We start from the raw sequence: 25,168 nt of genomic DNA on the forward strand, positions 1-25,168 counted from the left end.
TGCCTTTCGGTTCTGGCGCAAAGAAGCCCGACAGAAAGAGATCAGACAAAATAAACGTAGTCAGCGAGATACTGTTGCTACTATAGTAAAGAAAGCTGAGCAGTTTCAGCGTGATAAGGAGGATAAGGATAAGGAAGTGTTTGAGAGATTACAGCGTATGTCCATAGACAAATGCTATCCTGTTTTGCCTACGGAGTCGGATAAGAAGGAAGAGGCAGTTGAGGATTCTTTAATGTCCTATCTTATGAAGTCGCCACCTCCGTACGTACAGGGTACCGCAGTTCCTGTGGTCCCTGCCGTACCTGCTCTCCCACTTGTTATTCCTCCGCCTATTCCTCAACCTGCACTTGCTCTTCCGACTGTTCCTGCTCCTGTGCCTGTTTCTATTCCTACTGCTCCTCCGCTTCCACATACTCCTGTTCCCGCTACTGCTCACGCTACTGCTCCTGTGTTGTTAACCCCTGTTGCTGCTAATGTCTCTACTCCTTCTCTTGTTAGTCCTGTGTCTTACTCTTCTCCCTCTACTCGTAATCGTGATTCTCCCCTTGCGACAAACTTCTTTCAGTCGCTCGGACCTGTTTTTGGGTCTGCAGGTTCTGATGGTCCACAGAGACGTAGCCAGCTTCCTGGTAATAGAGAACGTGTTGCGCTATACAATATGGCGATGGGTTGGATGATAAACCCTGTTAGAAATCCACCTCGTGTTGTCCTCGAAACGTTTGATCAATTCAACATACCTACTCAGAGATATGTGTTTGATGAAATGTGCAAGTTCTTACATGATCAGATAGCGGCTGTTGCGCCTGACGAGGTGCTGACCGCCCTGTCTAATCTTCGGCTTCAGTTCGCAACTGGACTGATAGTCGACACTAATGTCCGACGTGCTATTGAACGGTTGCTATCTCTTCGTCCTGCTCCTATTCCTCATGCATTGTTCGTTGAGGACATTGAACAACGAGATGGGTCTGGCCAATATCCTATGCGAGAAGTTCCGCCAGTTTGGGTACCCGCTGATAATACTAATGCTAATGCTCCAATACCAGCACATTTCCAGAGAGTGTGGATACACCTCCCTTGGAAACGATCGGAAGTGCTTCAGGTGAAACAAACTTTGCCTGATCCTCGCAAAAATCCTGCGGGGTATTACAAAGAATTATCGCAGCTCGTAGACGCTACGATAATGAATCTGGCCGATATCGACATGTTGTTTGGCAATGTCGTACCGCAACCGGTATGGGCCAAGATTCGTCACCAAGATCACGCGAATGAATTAGGTGGTGATTGGGCTGCCATTACAGCGGCAGACGCTGGACAAGTGGCTGCTACTAAACCAGATCAGTTGATTGAACTTCTTCCCCAGCGAATCATTACGTTAATGAAAACGCTTATGCCAGCTATGAGGGTAAATTGGGACAAGTTGTCAGCCTGTAAGCAGAAGAAAGATGAGAGTGTTTCAGACTTCTTTACGAGGTTCGAGGAAACATTCGTCGATCATAGTGGGCAGGATATGGGTACTGAGGGTGGACAGAGGTTGTTTGTGGATAAATTTGTATCGAACTTATTGCCCGACTTGTGCAATAAATTGAAGAATTCAGAAAGTGCGTGGGCCGTTTCTACCTCAGCTCAGATTCTGGCTACGGCACAGTATTACGAAAATAGAGAAAAAGAGGAAAATGACCGTGCCGATAAAAAGACGAAAGAGCTGAAAACTAAAGTGTTGTTACAACAAGCATATCCGCCGCGTTCTAATCAGAATGCGCCTCAGCAGAATAGATCGCAGTCGCAATCGAATCGATCGCAGCCGCGTAATGATTCATCTTTTCAGAGATCTTCGTTGGGGTACAATCAATGTGCTTATTGTAGACAGGAGGGACACATTAAATTCAATTGTCCTGCTTTAAATGACCGTAGTGGTGGTAATTCGTCTAGAGGAGGTCGTGGTGGTTCACAGAACGCATCACGTGGTAGAGGTCGTGGTGCTCAGAACGACCGTTCTGATAACTCGTCAAATTCTAATAATTGTTTCGACCAACGTGGATCATCGCAAGGACGATCTGCGCAGTACAATGTAGACGATTATTACGTCGATCAGGGAACTGACGATAGTAATTACTAGGACAGCCAAAGACAAGGAGAGGGAGTGGTATCAGTTCCGGTTGATCAGAGAGGGCCTTACGTCGCAGTTGCTACATCGGGCGTCGTTGAGCCTTTTCTGTTGGACACTGGTGCAGCGAAAAGTTCTATCATGCATTCGAAACTCCCTGGCGCACCTTTGTCTGGCTTAACAAATGTATCTGTTGGATTCTCTGGCGCCCCCGTTAGCAATCCAGTTTCGCGCCCTTTGCCCCTTAAAATTGGGCCACGTGAGCTCGAAGCTCCATTGATTTTGTCTACTGGTTGTGGTGAAAATCTTTTGGGTCTGGATTTGCTTAAACGCTTGTATGCGACTTTGTATTGTTCTCCTGCGGGTATAAAGCTTACGTTAGGAGAGAGGGTAGTCTCTCCCATGTACTTGTCCCTCGATAAGCTTCCACCGGAATTGGATTCTCTTCCTGCATCTTTGTGGGCGACGGGTCCAAACGACGTGGGCCTACTTGATATCTCCCCTTATGTTGTTCAGTTGAAATCGAATGTGCGATTGCCACGTATTCCCCAATATCGTATCTCCCTGGATGGTGAACGAGCTTTGTTAGCGATCATCTATGATTTGATCGAGAAAGATGTCATTGAAGAAACTCGGGGAAACGTGTGCAATAGTCCTGTACTGCCCATTCTTAAACGTACTGATCCTACCAAACCGCCTGTTTATCGTTTTGTTATTGATTTACGGGAGGTGAATAAAATTGTGGTTCCTCAATTCCCTGTTGTGCCTGACATTACGGCGCTACTGACTCTGATTCCAGCTACGGCTTCATGGTTTTCGGTGATTGATTTGAAAAATGCGTTTTTCAGCATCCCGATTGCCGAAGAGAGCAGGGACCTTTTCGGTTTCTCTCTTGGTGGACGTAGCTTCCGGTTCAAACGCGCTCCTCAGGGCTACTGTGAAAGTCCATCGATTTACAGTCAAGCTTTGAAGGGTCAACTAGATGCGTTTAGGTTGCCGGTTGGTGCGGCTTTAATCCAATACGTCGACGACTTATTGGTGGCTGCTGATACTCAGGACATTTGCAGAATTGCTACAGTGTCGTTGCTGCAACATCTCTGTGAGTTAAATCACAAGGTGTCACCTTCTAAACTCCAATATTGTTGTCAAGAAGTAACCTACCTAGGTCACTTATTGTCAAAGGAGGGAAGGAGATTGACCCCAGAGAGAATTGCAGCGATTGCGCGCATGGCTGTGCCACAAACCCAAAGAGATGTGCGTGCCTTTCTAGGTATCACATCGTACTGCAGGCAGTGGATTCCTAATTTTTCATTGCTAGCGAAACCATTGGTGGCTCTTACGTGCAAGGATGTTTCGACTCCTTTACCATGGACGGAAGAATGTCAGAAAAGTTTTTCTGAATTACGTGATTCATTGTGTTCGGCCCCTGTGTTAGGTACCCCTGATTACAGTAAACCGTTCACGTTATATGTTCACGAGAGGGAAGGTTGTGCTTTAAGCGTCTTAACGCAACCTTTTGGTGGTAAGCAACGTCCATGTGCATATTTTTCCTCGACCTTAGACCCAGTAGCTAGAGCATTGCCGAGTTGTTTGAGAGCAACTGCGGCAGCTGCGGTCTCCATCCGACAATCAGCAGGATTGGTCATGGATAATATGCTTACGGTGATGGTTCCGCATGCAGTCGATACTCTTTTGAACCGTACGAAAACTCAGCACTTGACGAGTGCGAGGTTATCTGGGTACGAATTGACGCTCTTGGCAAGCCACATTCAGATAAAACGTTGTAATGTCCTAAATCCGGCAACTTTGTTACCAATTAGTGCAGAGTCAGATGTAGTAGCAGAACATGACTGCTACTTGCGTACAGAGGAGGAAACAAAAGGTCGTGTGGACCTTAAAAACACCCCATTGGAAGACCCGGATGGCATCCTGTATGTGGATGGGTCATGTTTTAAATTGCCGAATGGTGATGTGACTACTGCTTATGCTGTGGTGACATTGAATACTGTTGTTGAGACTGCGAGATTGAGTCAGAATTCTGCCCAAGCTGCAGAGCTGATCGCTCTTACTAGAGCATGTGTATTAGCAAAAGGTAAACGTGTGAATGTGTACACCGATAGTCAGTATGCTTTCGGTGTAGCGCATAGTTTCGGACGATTGTGGCGAGAACGTGGTTTCTTGACGTCACATGGCACGAAAATACAGCATGGCCAGCTTGTGAACGATCTTTTGGATGCATTGACTTTGCCTGCTCAAGTTGCAATTGTTAAATGTAGTGCGCATCGTAAGGTGACGGATGATGTTGGTCGTGGTAATGCGTTTGCAGATGAGATTGCTAAGGAGACTGCCCGGAACCTTAGCACTCGAATGTATGTGACGAATTCGGTTAGGTGGCCTACAGAATCAAGTATGTGTGAGAATACTATAGAGAGTGTGAAAGCAATTCAGAATGAGGCCACCGACACTGAAAAGATGAAGTGGAAAGAAAGTACGGGAAGGTTGGATGTGAATGGTTGCTGGATTGATTTGTCAGATCAGAAAAGATGGATGTTGCCTGATGCGTATGTACTGGCCGTTGTGCAAATGGCACATGGGTTAGCACATATTAGCGCGAAAGGTATTTGCAAGTTGTTGGCTGATGTGTGGAAGAATGATGGAATTACTAAGTGTGCTGAACGTTTGGTGAAGAATTGTATGGTGTGTATAATGTACAATCCTGGCAAAGGAACCCCAACTCCCCCTGGCAGTTTTGCTCCTCCTTCGTATCCCTTTGAGGTGATCCAATTGGACTTCATCCATATGGAGCGATGCAATAACCTGAAATACGTTTTGGTTGTGGTTTGCGCATTCTCCCGATGGATCGAGGCCTATCCCCTCAAAGATAATACTGCTTTGTCTACTGCGAAAATCCTACTGAAGGAATACTTTCCTCGGTATGGAATGCCTAGAGTCGTGTGGTCAGATAACGGAAGTGAGTTTGTTGGAAGTGTGATGAGGAGTGTGTGTAAGGGCCTTGGAATTAATCAGAAATTCCACAGCGCCAATCATCCCCAGTCAGCTGGATTGGTTGAAGGGTACAATGGCACCCTTAAACTAAAATTAGCGAAGATCCAGGCTACGACTGGACTTTCGTGGCCTGACGCTTTGCCTCTAGCATTACTGTCAACTAGGGCGACTGTACACTCCCGAATAGGGCTTAGTCCCTATGAAATAGTGTTCGGCCGTCCTGCGAATGTGTGGGGGGTTCCTAGGCCAGGTATGTTTGTTGATCTTGAGTACCCGATGTTGATTGACTACTTACATGACTTGACTGCTAAACTGAGGTTAATTCATCAACAGGTTTACGACGCCTTGCCGACGCAGACGGAGGGTCCAGGCCACCAGCTCCAGCCTGGTGATTGGGTTGTCACCCGAAATTTTTCGCGCAAGAAGAATCTGGACCCCCGCTTTGTTGGACCTCACCAGGTGCTTTTGGCCACGAGGACTGCCGTTCGTCTTGAGGGACGGAAGAACTGGGTACATGCTACCCATTGTAAGCAAGTCCCTATTCCTTTGCCGGCAGACCCGTGGGTGAGGAAAGGCATTGCGTCAACAGAAGCAGCGACATTGCCGGCGTTTGTACCTTTCAGTGACGCACAACTTGTTGGTGAACACTCAGCGCAGCAGAAAGCCATTGTTGGAACATTGTCAGCAAAAGACTCAAGACCAGACCAACGAACTGATCAGCAGGACGCTGTCTCTTCGACAGATCCTTTGTTTGACGAGCAGACACGTCCTGGGAAACATCGATATTCTTTGCGTTCTCATACTAAGGACAAATAAATTTTTTGCTTGCTTTGCTGAAATTGATAACTGCAATATCTTCGTTTCCCATGATCAACTTTGAACAATTCGTATCACTGAAAATTGTTTTGTACATATATCAAGCTTCTTCCTTGTATCTTTTTCCTTCCACAGCTGAATTATTGTGCTAAATAAATACATATTGTGTATTGAGGGCCGTAGGGCCGCGCGCGTACTTCCTTCTGGACAGTAGGTCTTGACGCTAGGTTAAAGGCCGTCGGTTCCTAGGAACTCCTGGGAATTGACTATTGCTGCACAGAACGAAGTGCGTCAAGAAACGTTGCGGACGGTCATAGGGAAATGGCATTTTCAAAGCTGAACGATTTGGAAGGAACGCAGGCGTATAGAGTCAAACTGCAGAAACTTAGTCGTACTAAATGTTTTGTATTCCAATTGTTTGTATTGTTTTTAACTGCTTCTGCATTTTTGGCGGGTGGGGTGTATTACACTATGTCTTACTTCTTACTTCCTACCCCTACTCCTACTCCTTACCCTAACATTACTTCTACTGCTTCTCCTCATTCCTTTCATATGTTACCAGAACACGAACAGGCTAGACGTGTAGAATTCCGCAACAATTCCTTTATCCAGCTCCTCCATCAGCATCAGTTAGTGGTTAACACTACTAATTGTTGGGTGTGTGGGTTGATGCCACATACTACGGGTAAGGGAATTCCATATCTGGTGTTACCGTATAGTTCCCAAGGGTCAGCTCGAGCATACCAAACAATGCTTCGAAGCGCACTAGGTTTCCACCCCTCTCCAGAACGTTCCCCCAAACCGGGTCCTACCTCATGGCAGTGGGTGGTATCGATGATAATACAGGATTTGGAAGATGAAATCTATGATGCTTATCTCATCCCTAAGGCAGAGGTACAAGCCTATAGGGCACCGAATAAAGGGGAATATAGTACGTTCACTAATGAAAAGCAGCTTAAAAGCTCGTCTCCAATATGGGTCGTACCCCACACTGGTAATTTTTGTCTTGTGGGTCGTGGCTCGCAAGCCTCACTTGGAGTAAGTGCTTGCACTGAAAGTTACGTTCTGTCAATGTCCCCGATCCCTGTGCTTCTGGCTGCCAAGGGTACGTACTTCATCTGTCATGATCGTGCATACACATGGTTGCCCGCAGACTTCATGGGCTCATGTTTTGTTGCGAATCTGTTGCCTCCGACGTTTACTGTAGATGCCGATTATCATAAGATTAGAGTTGTACGAGGCGTAATTAGTGAAGAGGATACTGCCGGTCAAGAGGCAGGAGACTTTTTCAAGGGTTTCCTCCCGTTTTGGGGACCTATGGTTAATAGTAGGAACCTGAGACATTTGACTCGAGTGGTAGAATCGACAGCTAACATTACTGCCAGTGCCCTTGGTAATATCACCACAGAACTTCAGGCGGAGAGACTTATGACATTACAAAACCGTATGGTTTTAGATGTTGTCTTAGCAGATCGCGGTGGGGTATGTAAAGCGATCCATTCGAGCTGTTGCATTTTCATTCCAGATAATGCTCCTACTGTCTATCAAGCCATCTCGAAGTTGCATAAGATCTCCGAATCCATACACGTGGATGTAGGGGATTGGACGCTACTTGGTTGGTTTTGGGGCCTGGTGTCGACTTGGGGTTGGAAGATTCTGACGATCATCGGGGTTGTGGTAGTGTTCCTGTTCACGTGTTGCCTTTGTGTGCAGTGTGGTCCTGCCTTATGTGGCCTCTGTGCTACAACGTGTATGAGACAACCATCTGTTACCAAGGGGACTCGGTTGGACAGAGCTATGCTACAACGACATCTTGATGGTCTGATGAATATCGAGTATGATTCCGACTAGTGCTTGCCTACATGAGGGCAAAAGGAGCGTCTGAGGTTCCGTGACAATTGGAAGTGGTGTTTTCGACTCACACGAATATGGTCGAGTCTAGTATCTATGAACCGCAAATGACGAGTTTAGCAAGTGTGCGCAGTTTCGCTGTGCTAACTTAAACCGTTCGTTTGTTATGTGGGTTTGTCATCTGTACCCACGGGTTCCATCTTAGATACGGCATCCATTTTGTCTCTTGCCCTCAAGTAGCCAGCGAACGGACGCTGTCCGCTTCGCGACCCTGGGACTTCCAAGATATTTGCGGAAGACACATGTTCTTTGAAAGTGTCTTTATGACGAGGGGGATGCTACTGTAAGGCAGATGGCGCCGCTCGAGGCTCATCTTGCCGCACGGGCTTATTGTCTCAGCCGTGCATCTCATTAGGCACGTCCCTTTGATGCCTGTATCTCGTGCTTCTCGACACTCCCCTTTTACACCCTTTCCGATCTCCCCACTGTTTCCGTCTTCCTCTGCACCTGTCTTCGTTCCTGTTTCGATCTACTTTACTGCTGATTGGAATTTGCTAATGGTGGGAAGATGGGTTTTTACAGTTGGGAACCGCCAAATGTTTCCGCACTTATGTTCCGGATCTTGTGTGTTTCAAAGTGATCTAAGCGACCCCTCTGAGAGCGACTTGTGGGAACCAGGTTGTAAACTATTGTGTATCATGTTATCCTATGGGTAGAAACTGTATAAAAGGAGCGATCCACAAATACAATTTGAAGCAGTCTCCCCGAACTACACTCGATGTACTTCTTGTGACTTCTGTGTTCCCTGCAGTAAATAAACCTTGACTCTTTGACGCCGAAGGAAGTGTCCCGTGTCTCTGTGATTTGTACGCCGGAGCAGGTTACCCACGAAGGTTTCAGGTGTTGTGCCCTGGCACCGCTGGGTCCAAAGAACCCAGTCCTTCACCCCTTCCTTGTATCGCTGTGCACTTGTCAATGCTCAGTTTCTGGTTAAACACGCCACAGAAATGGCTATCCTAATCAAAACACATCGACTTGACATCATGTTCATTACAGAAACATGGGCCAACTGTTCCTCCACCCCGGATCTTTTCACTGCAGTTCCCCCAGGATACACCATTTCCAGATTAGATTGATCCCTGAAAAGAAGAGGTGGGCTCAGAATTATCCATAGGGGCCAGATTAGAGCTAGGTTTGCAGCCATGCCAAATAAAGACTGTGAAGCCTTATCTTTTTGGGTTGAACTGACCAAAAACAAATCCTTTAAAGGGCTGCTTATTTATCGCCAACCCGGCCCCAAAAGTAGGTTTCTCAACTCCATCTGGCCCTTTTGGAAACCATGAATGACTTCTGGCGTTTACTCAGCTGATACACAATTCTACTTATAGCAGGCCATACACTGGATGCCATTTTTACCAATACCAATCGCTTATGGGGCTAGATATCCTACCCCTCTCATCGTCCAACGATTCTGCCATTCTTTTCAAACTAAGAGGCCCCAAAGATACTCTAGACACACAAGCACACTGGCTTGTTCTCCCGGATCACTGAAATAATATCGACTGACAAAATATCGACTTGCCAAAATATCGTGGACAAAATATCGACAGTCAAAATATCGAGTTTGTATCTACAAACAGGTAAGTACAAAAATATCGAGTACAAAATATCGTTAACAAAAATATAGATGTAAAAAATATCGACTTTATTAAAAACAGTGTTAAATTAAATTAATATTAAATTTTAATTACTAAAATATACTTAAAACGACTTAAATTAAATTATAATAATTAAATAATAAATGAAAATAATAAAAATAATTTTTTAAAATCTTATTTGTTGACCCTGAACCCTAAAAATACCCCTTTACCCAAAAACCCAAAACTGACCGTGAACCCTAAAAATACCCCTTTACCCAAAAACCCAAAACTGACCCTGAACCCTAAAAATACCCCTTTACCCAAAAACTGAAAACTGACCCTGAACCCTAAAAGTGCCCCTTTACCCAAAAACTGAAAACTGACCCTGAACCCTAAAAATACCCCTTTACCCAAAAACTGAAAACTGACCCTGAACCCTAAAAATACCCCTTTACCCATGAACTGAAAACTGACCCTGAACCCTAAAAATACCCCTTTACCCATGAACTGAAAACTGACCCTGAACCCTAAAAATACCCCTTTACCCATGAACTGAAAACTGACCCTGAACCCTAAAAATACCCCTTTACCCATGAACTGAAAACTGACCCTGAACCCTAAAAATACCCCCTTACCCATGAACTGAAAACTGACCCTGAACCCTAAAAATACCCCTTTACCCATGAACTGAAAACTGACCCTGAACCCTAAAAATGCTCCTTTACCCAAAATTTATCAATATTATTAATTACCAATTAATTATTAATTAACAATAACAATAAAGTAAATATATTAGAACATTAGGTGTAATTATTTTAATAATTAATATTATTTTTTCAAAATTAATTACTTAAAAATAACACAAAATTATATATATAAAAATGTACTCTAATTAATGTAATTAACTAATTACAATTAATTAATTAACAATTATTTACTTATACAAAATATATTCAAAATTATATTAATTAATTAACTAATTAATATTAATTAATTATCAATTAATTATTAATTAAAAATATTAACAAACATATATTAATTAATTAATTATTATTAAATTACTTCCCACCCTATTCCCCTATAAACCCACAACCCGCTACAGAATTAAATTACGCAATTATTATCAAAACAAAATTCATGTAATAAAATATTTTATAACATTAATACACACTATTCACACATATTATTACATAAAAATACACTATAAAATATTATATATTATTAAAAAATCGATATTTTTGCTATCTATATTTTATACAGTCGATATTACTTCACTTACCTGAAAAACGATATTTTTGTAGTCGATATTATGTCCAGTCGATATTTTGTCCAGTCTATATTTAAAACTCGATATTATGTCCAGTCGATATTTTGGAGTCGATATTTTGTCTCTATACCTTGTTCTCCCATCGAGCATGGAAGAATATAGACTATTGTCAACTACAGCTTCAGCTTACAGAAGATATGCCTCCCCCCTCACATTACCCGGAAAAGGCTGCTCAGAATTATTCAAATTGGATGGATACTGCCTTCTCCCAACTAGCCCGAGTAAAGTTATCAAACAAAATAGGAGCAATCCCTCTGTGCCTTGGTATTCAGAGACCCTTCGCCTAGAAAAATGAAAATGTAGACGACAAGAGAGAAAATGGTGACTCAACTATGAAGCCCAGGAGAAGGAACTGTACAGACTTTCTCTGTCCAAATATAACACTCTCCTTACTAAAGAAAAAACAGTGTACTTCATGTCTAGAACAGTATCCTCAAAACAATCAGTCCGGGAGCTTTTTGAAGGTATTAATAATCTTACCAAATTACCAGTAGTCAAAGGAACTAGTAGTAGTCGAGCCTTCTGTGACAACATCGCTCAAAATTTCAGGAATAAGGTTGACGAAAGCCATAATCTTTGCAGTGCCTCTGGGAACCAAACCCTACGCCGCAACCAGAGGACAGCACCGATATTCATAGGAGTCAAAACAATGTTTTCTTGTTCGATAAGGCCAGTTTCAGTCCAGTCTTTACAACACAGGTTGATCATCTTATTCAGACCACGGAATCAGGCTCTCCAAATGATCCTTGTCCCCCTGTGGTGCACAAACAAATCCCTAAACTAATAGCAAAGGTTCTGATGAACATTTTTAACTCTATGTTTCATTCAGGTATTTTTCCTTCTTTACGGAAGAAAGCTTCTATTCTTCCTCTTTGAAAAAAACCCGACCTTGATTCAGATGCCCCCTCAGGCTACTGACCTATTTTTAGTCTCCCTTTTCCAGCTAAGTTCATAGAAAAGATCATGACTACTCAACTTACACAGTTTATTAAAGAGCACAATTTGTTAGACCCAACTCAGTTTGGCCTCAGTTGAGAACACAGCACAGAGACAGCACTCATCAATCCTGCGTATGAACTTAAACCATCCTTGATGAAGGAGGCAATGCAGCTCTGATCTTGCAGGACCTATCCGCGGCCTTTGAGACCATAGATCACTCAATACTATGCAGTCGTTTAGAGACTTTTTTTCATAAAGGGTATAGTTCTAGAGCTACTCAGATAATTTCTAAAAGACAGGGAAAATATGGTAATGCTAGACAACTTTAGCTCCAAACCTTTCACACTATCATGCAGGTTCCTAAAGGGGATCTCGCTCGGCCCCACCCTTTTTAATAACTTATACGTAGCTGAACTTTCCCCGCTGATTCGATCCTTCAGTCTTTCACTTACCTCCTACACAGATGGCATACACATTGAGTTATCTGCTGTAAATGAGGCTAAATAAATAAGCTGTAAATAAAAATAAAAATGGGGAGTGAAGAGGTAGTGCTAGAAAGCACTTGGGTGGACGCACCCTCCTCCAGTCAATGGTATAATTAAACAACAAGATCCACCTCTAAGAGGTTTGCTGTGAGCCAAGGTATGACAGGCGTACACAGTCTTTGTTAAAATACCCCTCACACACCAAAAGGGCCCTTGGTGTCATGCTTCATCATCGGGGTTTTATGTTATGTGTTTGTTCTGTCATGTAGTGTCTTTTTCTTCGAACAGGTCACAGCACCTTAGTGTGTCTTGGATTTTGAGACTCGCTAAATTTCGAAAAGTCACCGTATATGTCACCATGCTTTTCCTTCCACAGGTGACTTATGAACGCGCATTGGGACGTGCTCTCATTTTATCTTGCAAGCCCACAAATCAGTAGTACTGTTAGGGCTTTAACTGTAAATTAATCCCATACCACATAGGTATTATATTTTCATTGTTTCATTTGTATATACACATAGCACACATTGATGGCAACATTAGTGAGTGAAAGAGGGATCTGACCCCGTCCTGACGAAGAGGCAGTCAGCCTTGAAACATGTTGACATCACCAGGAGAACTAGCTCATTGTTAAGCTTCGTTTTCACCGCCACACAATTTTTTTATAATACCAGCCTATGACCAATAAAGAATATTTGTTTTCATAAGGCCAGGTATTCTTTTAATCTCACTTTTCCTATCACTCCTGACCCTACTTTCACTCATTCAAATACACCTCACATAGCACTTACAATATCCAAGTGCTCCAGCGTAGTCGCTAGTCATAGCACGCCCCGTCCCGCAGCGGGGCAGGAAGACCCAATGATGAAGCATGACACCAAGGGCCCTTTTGGTAGTGAGGGGTATTTTAACAAAGACTGTGTACGCCTGTCATACCTTGGCTCACAGCAAACCTCTTAGAGGTGGATCTTGTTGTTTAATTATATAAATAAATAAGCTCCCTGCTTCATAATTGCATGAGAGAAATCAGCACCTGGATGGAAAGGCACAGCCTAAAGTTAAATTCCGAAAAGACAAAAGTTATCCTCTTCCGAAATAATGCTGACATCCGGACTTCTGATAGCTGGCCATCAGAAATGGACCTACTCCCAATGCCGACTCCCAAAGTCAAAAGTTTGAGACTGATTCTTGATGATAAACTAAATCTCAGTAAACAAGTTAATGCCATCGTATCCGCCTCTTATAATACGTTAAGAACAATTAAAAAGATCCTTCAATATATACCTATTTACGCTAGGAAAACAGTCAAATCCTTCCTCATTCTATCTAAAATTGACTATTGTAATGGTTTATACATCAATCTACAAAAACAATACATCAATAAACAGCAGGTCCTCCAAAACTCTACCACCAGAATACTCCTTGATCTCCCTAAACATCAATCAGTATCCCTTGCCATCAAGGAACTGCACTGGCTCACCATCAGGAATTGGATCAAATGTAAAACCCTCTGTTTCACTTTTAAGGCCTTTCATGGAATGGGTTCTGAATCCCTGAAACAAGTTCTCTCCTGGTATGCCCTTAGCAGGAACCTCAGATCTTTTGGAACCCACAAAGTTACGACCTTTAGATTTAAGAAAACCAAATGTAGTGGTAACAGTTTCCTTGCTGGAGCCACTTGACACTGGAATCTGCTGCCTCTCCAAAGCCACATCATTGTTGCAGGTTTTCAGAAAACTTCTTAACTTGGCTTTTCAATTGTTAAGTTTATTTTTCAAGCTGTCTCCCATTTCCTCTGCTTATTTTTCAGCACCAAGACATCCTTGGGTATATGCTGCGCTATATAATTTTTTTTAACATAACCTAACACTTAAAACACGCCTCATGACACACTGCTGGTTGGGGATGAATTCCCATTGGCACTATGGTGTCCTTAGGGGCCAACAAACCCTCCTGTTACCTGCAATAAGTCCCACACAATATAATTGCTGAGAGATCTTCGGAGGTCACTTCCTTTTCCCTGCCACTCTGCAAATGTCCATCCTTTGTGCGCTGCTGGTTGGGGAATGAAGGCCTCTTGGATGCTGAGGGTTCTTGGGGGCCCAGAAGCCCTTCTGTTATCTTTAGTAAGTCCAACACAGCAGGATTCCTGAGAGCTGGTAGGAGGCCCCGCCCCCTTTCTCCACCACGTGGCAAACTAGTTGAAAAACCATATTCACTGCAAAAAAAAAGGTTACAAGGATGTTATACCTAGGCTCAGATTTCACTCATAGGAAACCAGTGAAATTCAGCAGTTCAAGTTACCTGAATTAACTATAACTTACACCGCCTCAATGCACTGCTTTTCACTTCACATATTACATCAGTCATGACATGGTAAGTGACATCACTGATGACATCTCAAATGACATCATCCACAGAATCATTCATACACCCACTCTCACCCCATACAACCTCTTGTACGCCCACTCCCACACAACCACTCAAATACCCATTCACAGACTTATACCGGTACTCACACACACACACACTCACTCCTCCATGGAGGAACTCACAAACCCACTCAATCACTTGTACAGCCACTCACACAACTATTCACTCACCCATACAACCACTCACATAACCACTCACCCATACAGCCACTCACATAACCACACACTCACCCATACAGGTAATTGTGAGGTTATAAGCAGTGCATTGCGGGGGTGAAAATTATAGTTAGCTCAGGTAACTACAACTGCTGAATGTCACTGGCTTTGTACGAGTGAAATCGGAACCTAACTATAACGTCCCCGTAACCTTTGTTTTTTTTCGGTGATTTTTTTTTATTTCAGTAATTTTTTATTGAAAATAAAGACATATATACACGGTGCAGAGTGAAAAACACATGGGGGATGAACTATAACGGCCCTGTAACCTTTGGTTTTTGTTATATATATATATATATATATATATGCGCAGATGCAGCTCTCTCCTCAAACCAGCGCAGCAGCCGCCACAGCAAAGCCAAGAAAGAAAGCCACGCCACTCCAACGTCCGTTATGGGCTGAAAACGATTTATTATGCGTTCAAGGCCACCAGATCTTACGCGTTTCGGGCGTCCGCCCTTGTTCACAGATCAAATGTCAGTAAGTTCAGACTGGCTTAAATACACAAAGTTTTTCCCGGGCATTTTTTTCACCGTCACGTGATAAAGTGACATAAAAGACACACTACCAAACTCAGGCTGAGGCAGTCTTTCCTCTAAATCAGTGCCACGTTAAAACAATACACAAATAAAATAACAGCCTAAATGCGCTATTTACATCTCAATCAATATACAATGTACAATTCATTTTTTGATTAAAAAAATAAATAAATATATGTAATCTATAACAATATATATACATTATAAAAAACATGTAAATTGGGACAATGTGCAAACAACGCAATATTGTAAGTTGTTGATAGTTCAATAACTAATAGCTGAATGGCAAAGTATATACAAACAAGATTATAATGAAAAGTCAATAAATCTTAATGCCAAGTTGATACAGCAATATAGTCCCAAAGTAGACAAGCAATAAGTCTGCCTAATTTAATATCAGCATAAATGCTTATTGTATAGATTGTGATGAGTTGTGTGTATCGTGGTCACCAGAAAATATCGTAAAATACGAAAGAGTTGAAGGGCTGCCTCCCATCACGCCCCATCAGTCTGTGTCCGAAATCGAACGTGCTTCAAGTGTTAAGGAAATGTGTGTACCTCCTAAAGAGATAAAAAAGGTAAAAAAAGGGGGAAAAGTTTGTTTTTTGTGACAATAATTTTATGTAGTTTTTTTCTTTTCATTTTATATATTGAGAAACCATAGTAGGTATAGGAATCAAAGCTCCTAACCGCTATACACCATGAAAGCCATGATGAAATAAGATTAGTTCAGTGAAAATAAAATTGTACAGAAACTAAGAAAACAGAAAAGTCAGATCTTCGCATAATAGCTGACATTCAATATAAATTAACCAACAAAGAGCCATTACAGGAACACATGTAGGTCTTCCGTGGTGTTAAGACCGTTTGGAAAGCGACTGTCCAGTTCAAGAATGAACTGGGATTCCAATCGCCTCAGTATGAGATCCCTGTCACCCCCTCTAGTAGGTTTTGGTACTGAGGCTATAACAAAATATGTTAAGCAGTCAAGATTGTTCTGGTGGATGGTTTTAAAGTGGCGGGCCACGGGATAACTGCTATCGTTATTATTATTATATATATATATATATATATATATATATATATATATATATATATATATATATATATATATATATATATATATATATATATATATATATATATATATATATATATATATATATATATATATATATATATATTTACACACCAAAGTAATCCCGTTACCAAGGGCACACTGTTGCACAGCCGGTGCGAGTTCACAGGGACGGGCTTTCCCTGAAGTTAATTCGCCTCCAAGAAATTATACTTGCACTCGTCCAGGAGTATTAAGTTAGCAGGTTTTATTTTGTCATGGTGCCATCACAGCACACAGCATCACAACCTTTTATTTTGTCATGGTGCCATCACAGCACACAGCATCACAACCTTTTATTTTGTCATGGTGCCATCACAGCACACGTCATCATGTGATGCTGTGTGCTGTGACGGCACCATGACAAAATAAAACCTGCTAACTTAATACTCCTGGACGAGTGCGAGTATAATTTCTTGGAGGCGAATATATATATATATATATTTATATATATATATATATATATATATATATATATATATATATATATATATATATATATATATATATATATATATATACTATAACAATCCTATTTAAAAATACATAAACACATTTAACAATGAATATAGAATTTACATATAAATAATGCATTAAAACACTTAAACGGTGTATTATACAATGATATTAAGTTTTAGATATTTAAAAATTCAATATTGTTTAATAAAATAGAAAAACCTTATACATTACTTTCCTTGATAAATAAATCTTATACATTTTTCAACCCCACTGGTGTCTTTATTGCTATCAATTTATGTTTCTCTTTCCCATTGGCCGGCGTATTTGATGAGGACAATCCTAAGGTTATAAGACTTAACGAACAAATGGATGACTTGACTTTTAAAGCACCAGATGCAACAAAAGGTAACTGACCGTTAAACGTAGGAAGTCTCATCAGACATCCTCCCAAGTTAATAACAGTTAACCACTGTGGCCTTGGGCAAAGGGAGTGATCGAGACAGTGTAATAATATGTATTAAAAGAATATAATTATAATAAAGTGCATGTTTCATAGGTATTGTAAAATGGTTTCTTTAAACAGCAATGAGGGAAAGTATAAACTCATTCAGTTTAATACATAGTGTTTTATTGCTGTAAGACACTCTCAGGTGTGTAGATTACAGATGAAGGCCTTTGCCGATAGATTCTGCGAACTCGCTAAATGGGTGACATTGGGCCAGATGTATGAAACTATTTTGTGTTCGCAATTGCTGCGAATCGAAAAATTCGACAGTTTGCAAATGCAAAATGGGCTTTTCTTATGTATGAAATGCTTTGGCATTCGCAATTTAGGTAATCGCAATTTTTAGCAATTACCTAAATTGTGAATGCAAACTGGGAATCGCCAATAGCAAATCCCTAATGCACATGTAAGAAGCCATTCCGAAATGCGAACTGTGCAGTAAGTGCTATTACCATCAAATTCATGTTGATAGTAACCATATGCACCCTTTAAAAAAAGCACAAAACTGCTTTTTTCAAAGTGCCATGTAGTGCACACATGCCCTTAGGGCATGTGTTTGCTTACATGTGCAGCTTTTTTGAGAGGGGAGCTTCAGGGGGACCTTGGGCCTCCGCGCATCCTTGCCTTTGCATGACCTAATTTGCGATTACCAATTAGATCTTGCATCACCTAAATTGCGATTAGCTCATTGGCAACCACAATTTATTTAATTCAAGACCATTCTCACCTATGGGACATAGAAACGAATGAAGTTGCAATTACAAATAGGGATTCTCTAATCGCATGTGCGATTTTTAAGAAATCGCAATTAGGGAATCGCTATTTCCTGTCTGTTTTGTTACATCGCATTTTGCGATTACCAAATAGCAATTTCTTAAAAATCGCTATTTGGTAATCTCAAAAGTATTATATTTCCATACATTTGGCCCGTTGTGAGTAACTGGAAGACCCGCATTTGCCAGTGTTACTCTAGCAGGCAGAGAACTGCAGGAACAAGGATCTGTCAGGGATCTTCTATCAGGCTGAACACCCACACCACAGAGCTAGGAAAAAACTACCTGCAGGGTTTACGATCTGGCTGCACGTTTGGCTACTAGTAAAGTAAGCTGGTTAGTAAAGGGGCAACGAACATGATACTACGGCAATACTAGAGTGAAATGTTTAGTTATCCATATCCGTCATTTGGTGGCACAGTTTGTGGCAGAAAAGAAACATCGCCTCGCCGGAAACTAGTGCGTTAATGGCGTCATTCGTGAACTTCAGACAGCTACCTGTCAAAAGTAAACTCTTAGAAACGCTTTTGAACATTGTCATTCAAACTATGTGCCGCCCATCCCTTCCTACGTGGCCTGAAGGTACCACAGAGACGCCCGCAGCTCTCACACCCTACATTCCTCGAGCGAGAGAAGAAGGCAGAACTCGTGAAAACAGTATGTGGAATTCACGTACTCTCAAGTACATCCACCCCCGTGGAACTCACAACTTCTCCGCAACTCACAACAGCCTTCTTGCACTGTCTCTGGTGTTGTCAAACTCTCGACGGAACTTGTAACCTCTGGAGTACCAATAACATATCTTGTGCTTTCAAAGTCTACGGACCCCACACCATCCCTCGTACATTCAGCCTCTCTAAAACTCACAGCCCCTCTCCGAAACTCACGACCACCCTGACTAGCACTGTCTCTGATATTTCAAACTCCCTGAAAATTCAAAGACTGGACGGAACGTGTAACCTCTTTGGTACCAGCAACGTCACGTGTGCCTTCCAACACCACGAACCTCACACCCTCTCTCACTGATACCTGCGACGTTTCCGGAACTCACACATTCTGTGGAAACTCCCAACATCTTCAAATGTCACAAAATCTCCATTACACTCAGCCAATCAGAAGCCTAAAACCTTTCAGGAAGTGGGAATCAATTAGGAATTCGCAAAGGCTTTAGGATAGAAACCCCCTCTAGAACTCTGAACCTTTGTGGAACTTTCGAAAATCTGAGACCTTTCCAGAACTCACACCCGCTCAAGAAGTTGCAATCGCCCAGAAACTCACAGCAGCTCCACAACTGTCAATAATGTAAAAACTCCTAAACCATGTTCACCTCTTTACCTCTGGAACTGACTGACTGGTGGTGTTGTGACCTTTTCCAGTACTGGTGGAATCCCCAGAGCTTACAACTAGTCTGGTGTCATTTATATTTTTATAGCCACTTCTGCGAGCGCCAAACATTATCTACCCGTTGTAAGCCACTATAGCAGGTCAGGCTAGCGATCAGCTTTAAAATATGGAATCAGAAACAGAAGTGAAACGCAAATACGCCACCCACACTCCCCTTTCAGTCTCCCCTTACTCTTTGCTTGTCTGTGAAAGAAGGTAATAACATTTAAACGCTTGATGTATTTCATGAGTTTCCAGGATGGGCATTCTCATAATTACCAGAGCCCTTTAATGTTAGAGACAAATGCCAAAAGTACTCTTCGTCTTCTTTCGCCCAAGTTGCACAAGTGTCAGTAGTTTGGGTGATTTATATCCATAGTCTCTAGTATCATTAAATTTACCAATGTTGCTGCTGTCACAAGCGAGGGCTCTCTCCTCAAAAGGTGTTTGGATGAGGGTCAGATGGAGTGAACAATTAACCCCTTGCATTCTCACTTTTCAGCCTTCGGCCAAACTGCTTTCATAAATGCCCACCATCTTTTGTGCACTTCGCTCACACCTTCAAACTAGCTAGACAGATCAGGAAGCACCCTCTAGGACTGGCATTAGGCATAACTTAGAGAACTGTGGGTACTACATTCCAAATGTGGTCGCGCATAAAGAGAACCTACAGCGATTTCCCATCTTGTGTCAAGTGACAACTTCACCACAGCCTCCAGAATTCATTGGCCGCTTCAGGATTGTATTGCATGCTGGTTCCCAGAGCCCAGTACAATGTTTGTGTAGACTTGGTATGTATGAACCCCAATCTACACCCTCCAGTAGCTCCTATTGTGAATCCTGGAGTTTCTCTTTCATAATGGGCTTTTAAGTCCTGGTTCAGAATATTCAGCTTAGCCCACTATAACATTTGCCAAGCTGGTTACTCTGAGTTTTCACATTGTTCTCAAGTACTTCCCTGGAGAAGAGCTTCACTGCTTCCCCTGAATAACTCATTTCAGACTGCTAAGGCCATTATTCCTCAAAAGGAAGTGCTAGAAGTCTGGTTCCCAAACAGACAATCTCTCCACATGGTCCCAAAGGAGTTTAATGTCCTGATCTTCAATAAATGTTGTGGTGCTGAAACACCCTTGTCCTGCAACATCTCCCATCACATTGCCTACCTCCAATTCATGCATCTGGCTTCTTTCAGATTAGGGAATTCTCTCAGGAATAAATGTGTCTGTTTCTCTGTGAACATGCAAAAGAGGTTGTGCTGAGGTCCTCACTGAAGGATAAGCCGCCTGGCCCAATGTTTGACATTGTTCAACATTCTGCCCATCAATTTGTTCTTTTTGCATTTGTTATTCCTAGTGAGATGGGTATGCCCTGATGTGGGTCTCGTGCTCGACATGCCACTAGAGTCAATCTAGCCTGGTTGATGAGTGTTGAAACCCCAAAACAGGTCCCAGGATGCTTGTTACTGGTCCAGGGAGGACCTGGCCTGGCAGTTCGGGCTGGACTGTTCCCCCGTGGACCAGGGTAAAGACTGATTTGCATATGTCTGGTTTTAAACTGGAATGGCATGGAAAGAAAAAAAACGACGCATTAAGGCCCAGATGTCTGTACTGGGGTGAATGTTTGACATTGTTTAACATTCTGCCCATCAATTGTTCTTTTTGCATTTATCACCGAGTGGGATGGGTATGTACAGATGTGGGTCCTGTGCTCTACATGCCACTGGAGTCAAGCTAGCCTGGCGAATGAGGGGTGAGCATTACAGGAAGCATGCTGACTGCCTGGCTCACGATGGACTGTTGAATGAACCCACTAACAACATAAAATGTCAAAAGTGGAATATTTTGTGTGAAAAGAAGGAGAAATGTCACAATCCCATGTGCTTGAATTAAGTCAAAGAATATTTTTGAAGGGTAAAGTCGAAAACATATGATTGAATAAACTCATGGATGTAAACTAGTGAATATTTATAAGGTGGGGTACACCTCACATGCCTGATTTCAACTTCTGAAAATAAACTGTGTTCAACTACATACACCAAAATAGGATAACATGTGGTCTGCCATGAGCTACGGCGCTCCGGAGCTCGTCACAGGTGCATTGGCTCCCGTGGAACGCTCAGCACAGCAGGGGAATTCTCCCCGCACCTGAGCGTTCCACGGGCCATGACGTGCTGAGCTCGTCATGAGCACCGGAGCGCCGTGGCTCATGACGAGCTCAGCTCGTCATGAGCACCGAAGGTGTTAAGGAATGGGTGCAGTTTAGGGGCAGTGAGAGTTTATTAGGCATCAGGGATGGGTGAGTTTAGGGGTGATGAGAGTTTTTTAGGGTTCACAGATGAGTTGAGTTTAGTGGCATGAGGTGTTTATGGGCTCCGGGGATGGGTGGAGTGTAAGGGTGTTGATGGGATTTAGGGTTAATGGATGGATGGAGCTTGCAGCTGGTGAGGGTTATAAAGGTTTAGTTGTGGATAGGAGTTGGGGGTCATGAAGAGTTTTTACGGTTCAGGATTTGGTGGAGGTTAGGATAGTGAACAATTTTAAGGATGGAGTTTAGATATGGAAGACATTTGTGAGGCTCAGGGATGAGTAGAGTTTAGGAGTGGTGAGGATTTTTAGGGGTCATGAATGGATGGTGTTTAAGGACAGTGAGGGGTTTTATAGGATTCAGGGATGGGCGGAGTTTGGCTGTGGTGAGGGGCCTTAAGGAGTCAGGGATTGGTGAGGTTAAGGTGTAGAAAGAGTATTTAGGGATCAGGAAAGAGTGGAGTTTAAGGGTAGTGAGATGTACAGTTCAGGGATGGGTTGAGTGTGAGTTAGAAAGGGCTTTAGAGGTCAGGGATGGGTGCAGTTTAGGGATGAGGAGCGGGTGTAGTTTAGGTGTATTAAGGGAGTTTTGGGATTCTGGGATAGGTGGAGTTTAAGGGTATAAAGGGCTTTTAGGGTTCAGGGATGGATGTACTTTAGGAGTGATGAGGGGTTTTTAGGGGGGCATGGATTTAGGGTGCTTAGTAGTTTTGAGGGATCAGGGATAGATGATGTTTAGGGGTGATGGGGGTCAGTGAATTAAAAGCATCCAAAGTAACTATTTCACATTGTAAAATATATAAATCTGAAAAAATGTCCCCTTGAGAAAAGCACTAAAACAAATCCCTTTGACAAAAATGTTTCTAATAGTAAGACCTGCAACCCTTTTCACCTTAAAAATAGACATGCGAACGCCAATTTCAGACAAAAAGCCATTCCATTAATGGTTTCCATCAAATGATAAATGCCATTCATTTTTAAAATGTCCATTAAATAGTTAGGTGAAAGGTTTTCTCTGTAAAGGAATTCTATGAAGTCATTTTCCCATGAAATCACTAACTGCAGTTCCGTTGTCACTAACCTCGTTTTATGACACATTGAAGTGGTCCGACACGTTACTCAGGGTATAAAGTAGGGGTGGGCGGAATTTGCGTAATCGCGTTACCCAAATCTCCGCGAACACAGAAATTCCGCGAACACGCGGAATTGCTTGTTCGCAATACTTTTTTACTGTTCTCAATCACTGTTTGCGTGCTCGGGGGGAAAATATCTCGCAAACAAGCATTTTGAGAACGCGAACAAGCAAAAAATGTTGCGGAAAGCAGAATTTTGGTCAATTTCACGTTCTCCGCGGAACGCGAAATTACCCAAATTCCGCAAATTCCACGAGCGGAACGGAATTTACAATCCAGGCCTAGTGTAAAGTACCTGTAAAAAAGCAATTAATTTGTGCAGAAGGCTCCAGGTAGTGGGCACATATTTTGGTCCCTGTGACTTCATTGTCAACCATATCAAAAAGATAGGAAAACAGTGACAAGGTGAAAAGCCATTGATGGAAATCAGCGTGTGATGGTGTACGATTGTGAAAGTCTGAGGCAAGAAGTGAAATCAAGACTAAGTAGTCTGGATATTTTGAAACTGAAGACTTTGACAGTGCAGACAGCAGACGTCTGGAAAAAAAACTTCGGGCCTACATTTATTTATTTAAATGAATCACTTCTGTGAAGCAGTAAGTTTGTGCATGCTGGTTAAGTTGCATCTGTGTCAGACCTGGGTATTTCTCGAACCCCAGAAGAGTCCTGCATGGAAAGGCACATCTGCCCCTTGTCTGGAAGCTACTCCAGAAGCATACACGAGGGGAAGGGACGTCTAGTCATTCAGTGACAGTGCACTGCATGTCAGCCGATACACACAAAGTACCAGAAGGTGACCCTCACTGGGCCCCTGGCCATCTTCCGGCCCTGTGGTGTCATTAGTGCAGAGACAAGCAGACCCAAGGGCCGTGTCCGTAAAACAGGTCTGGCGAGGGCTTGGAGATGACCATGACATGGGAATCACCCAGGGCTTTAAGTAGGGGGGCTCTGGGGGGCTGAGACCTCCCAGTTTTTTTGGGGGGGAGCCTCGAAAGGGGGCTCTAGGGGGCTCTATTTTCGGGCCTCAAAGGTCAAAGGTATGGTGAGCAGACATCCAGTTTTTTGTTTGGTGTTACTAGTGTGGGTAACATGTCTAGTTAGTGAAATACTGCCAATTTCGTTTTTCACTATTGAAAGGCTAACTTGCCCTTAGGATAACATGAGGAATGCTGTGTGACATGTTTACCTGCATTTCTTTCCATAACGGAAAGTTAGACATATGGAATCTGGTATCCCTGAACTCAGAATTTAATAACACATCCTTTAGTGAAGATGTTTTTTAAATTCTAAGTTTGGAAATAGCACTTTTAGAAAGTGGCTATTTTCCTGTTCAAACTTTCTGTGTGCCTTTTCCTGGTTGTGTACTGACTGTCTGGTTTGTGAGTGACAGGGGCTGGGGGCCGCTCCAGGAGGCAAGGCTGAATAGACCCATCTGCATGTAGAGTGATGGGGGAAGTAGCACCTGGGTCTCAATAGGGCTGTGCCTTCCTGCCACAATGCTGGCTCCACCTCCTGCGGTGCGAATGATGGCCCTGGCCCACACTCACAAAGGAAGAAGAGGTGCACTGGCAGAGTGTGCCCAGAACTGGTTTAGATTGGGTCCGGGACCCCTCACACAAGAAGAACAGACTTTCGGGGTATAAATGTAGGACTGGAGCCCCAGTAAAAATAGATTAAGAAACTTTGTGATCAAGAAGGAATCCGTGTTGAGTGTCTGGGAGCTGACCTACAGTTGCTGTGATTGCTGAGGAAGGGACTGTCTGCTGTGTGCTGTGTCCCCCTAACTTGAAGATGAGCTGTGCTGTGTGCTTTGCACCTCTGAAGACTGCCTGTCTCCAAGGGCCTAAGAAGAGCTGGGAACTCAGGGATACAAAAGTTCTCCAGCACCCACCCTTCCAGCTGCTGTGTGGGTCTCTCGCTGGGCCTTCATGAAGCTGCCCCCCTGTGAAATCTGTCTCTGTGTGCTCATCGGCACACAGCTGGGGCGTAAGGTCGTGAGGCCTGCTCTGCCTCAAACGTGATCTGCCCCAGGATCGACTCCCTCGCGCTCTGTGTGTGCGGATTAACGCACCGCTGAGGAACTTTGGAGCGCCTGCTTTGCCCCCGACCGCTGTGTGCGCATTGACTCCACCGCAGCCCC

Source organism: Lissotriton vulgaris, chromosome 2_1 (genome assembly GCF_964263255.1).
Source record: "Lissotriton vulgaris chromosome 2_1, aLisVul1.2, whole genome shotgun sequence".
In the NCBI taxonomy this organism is placed as follows: Eukaryota; Metazoa; Chordata; class Amphibia; order Caudata; family Salamandridae; genus Lissotriton; species Lissotriton vulgaris.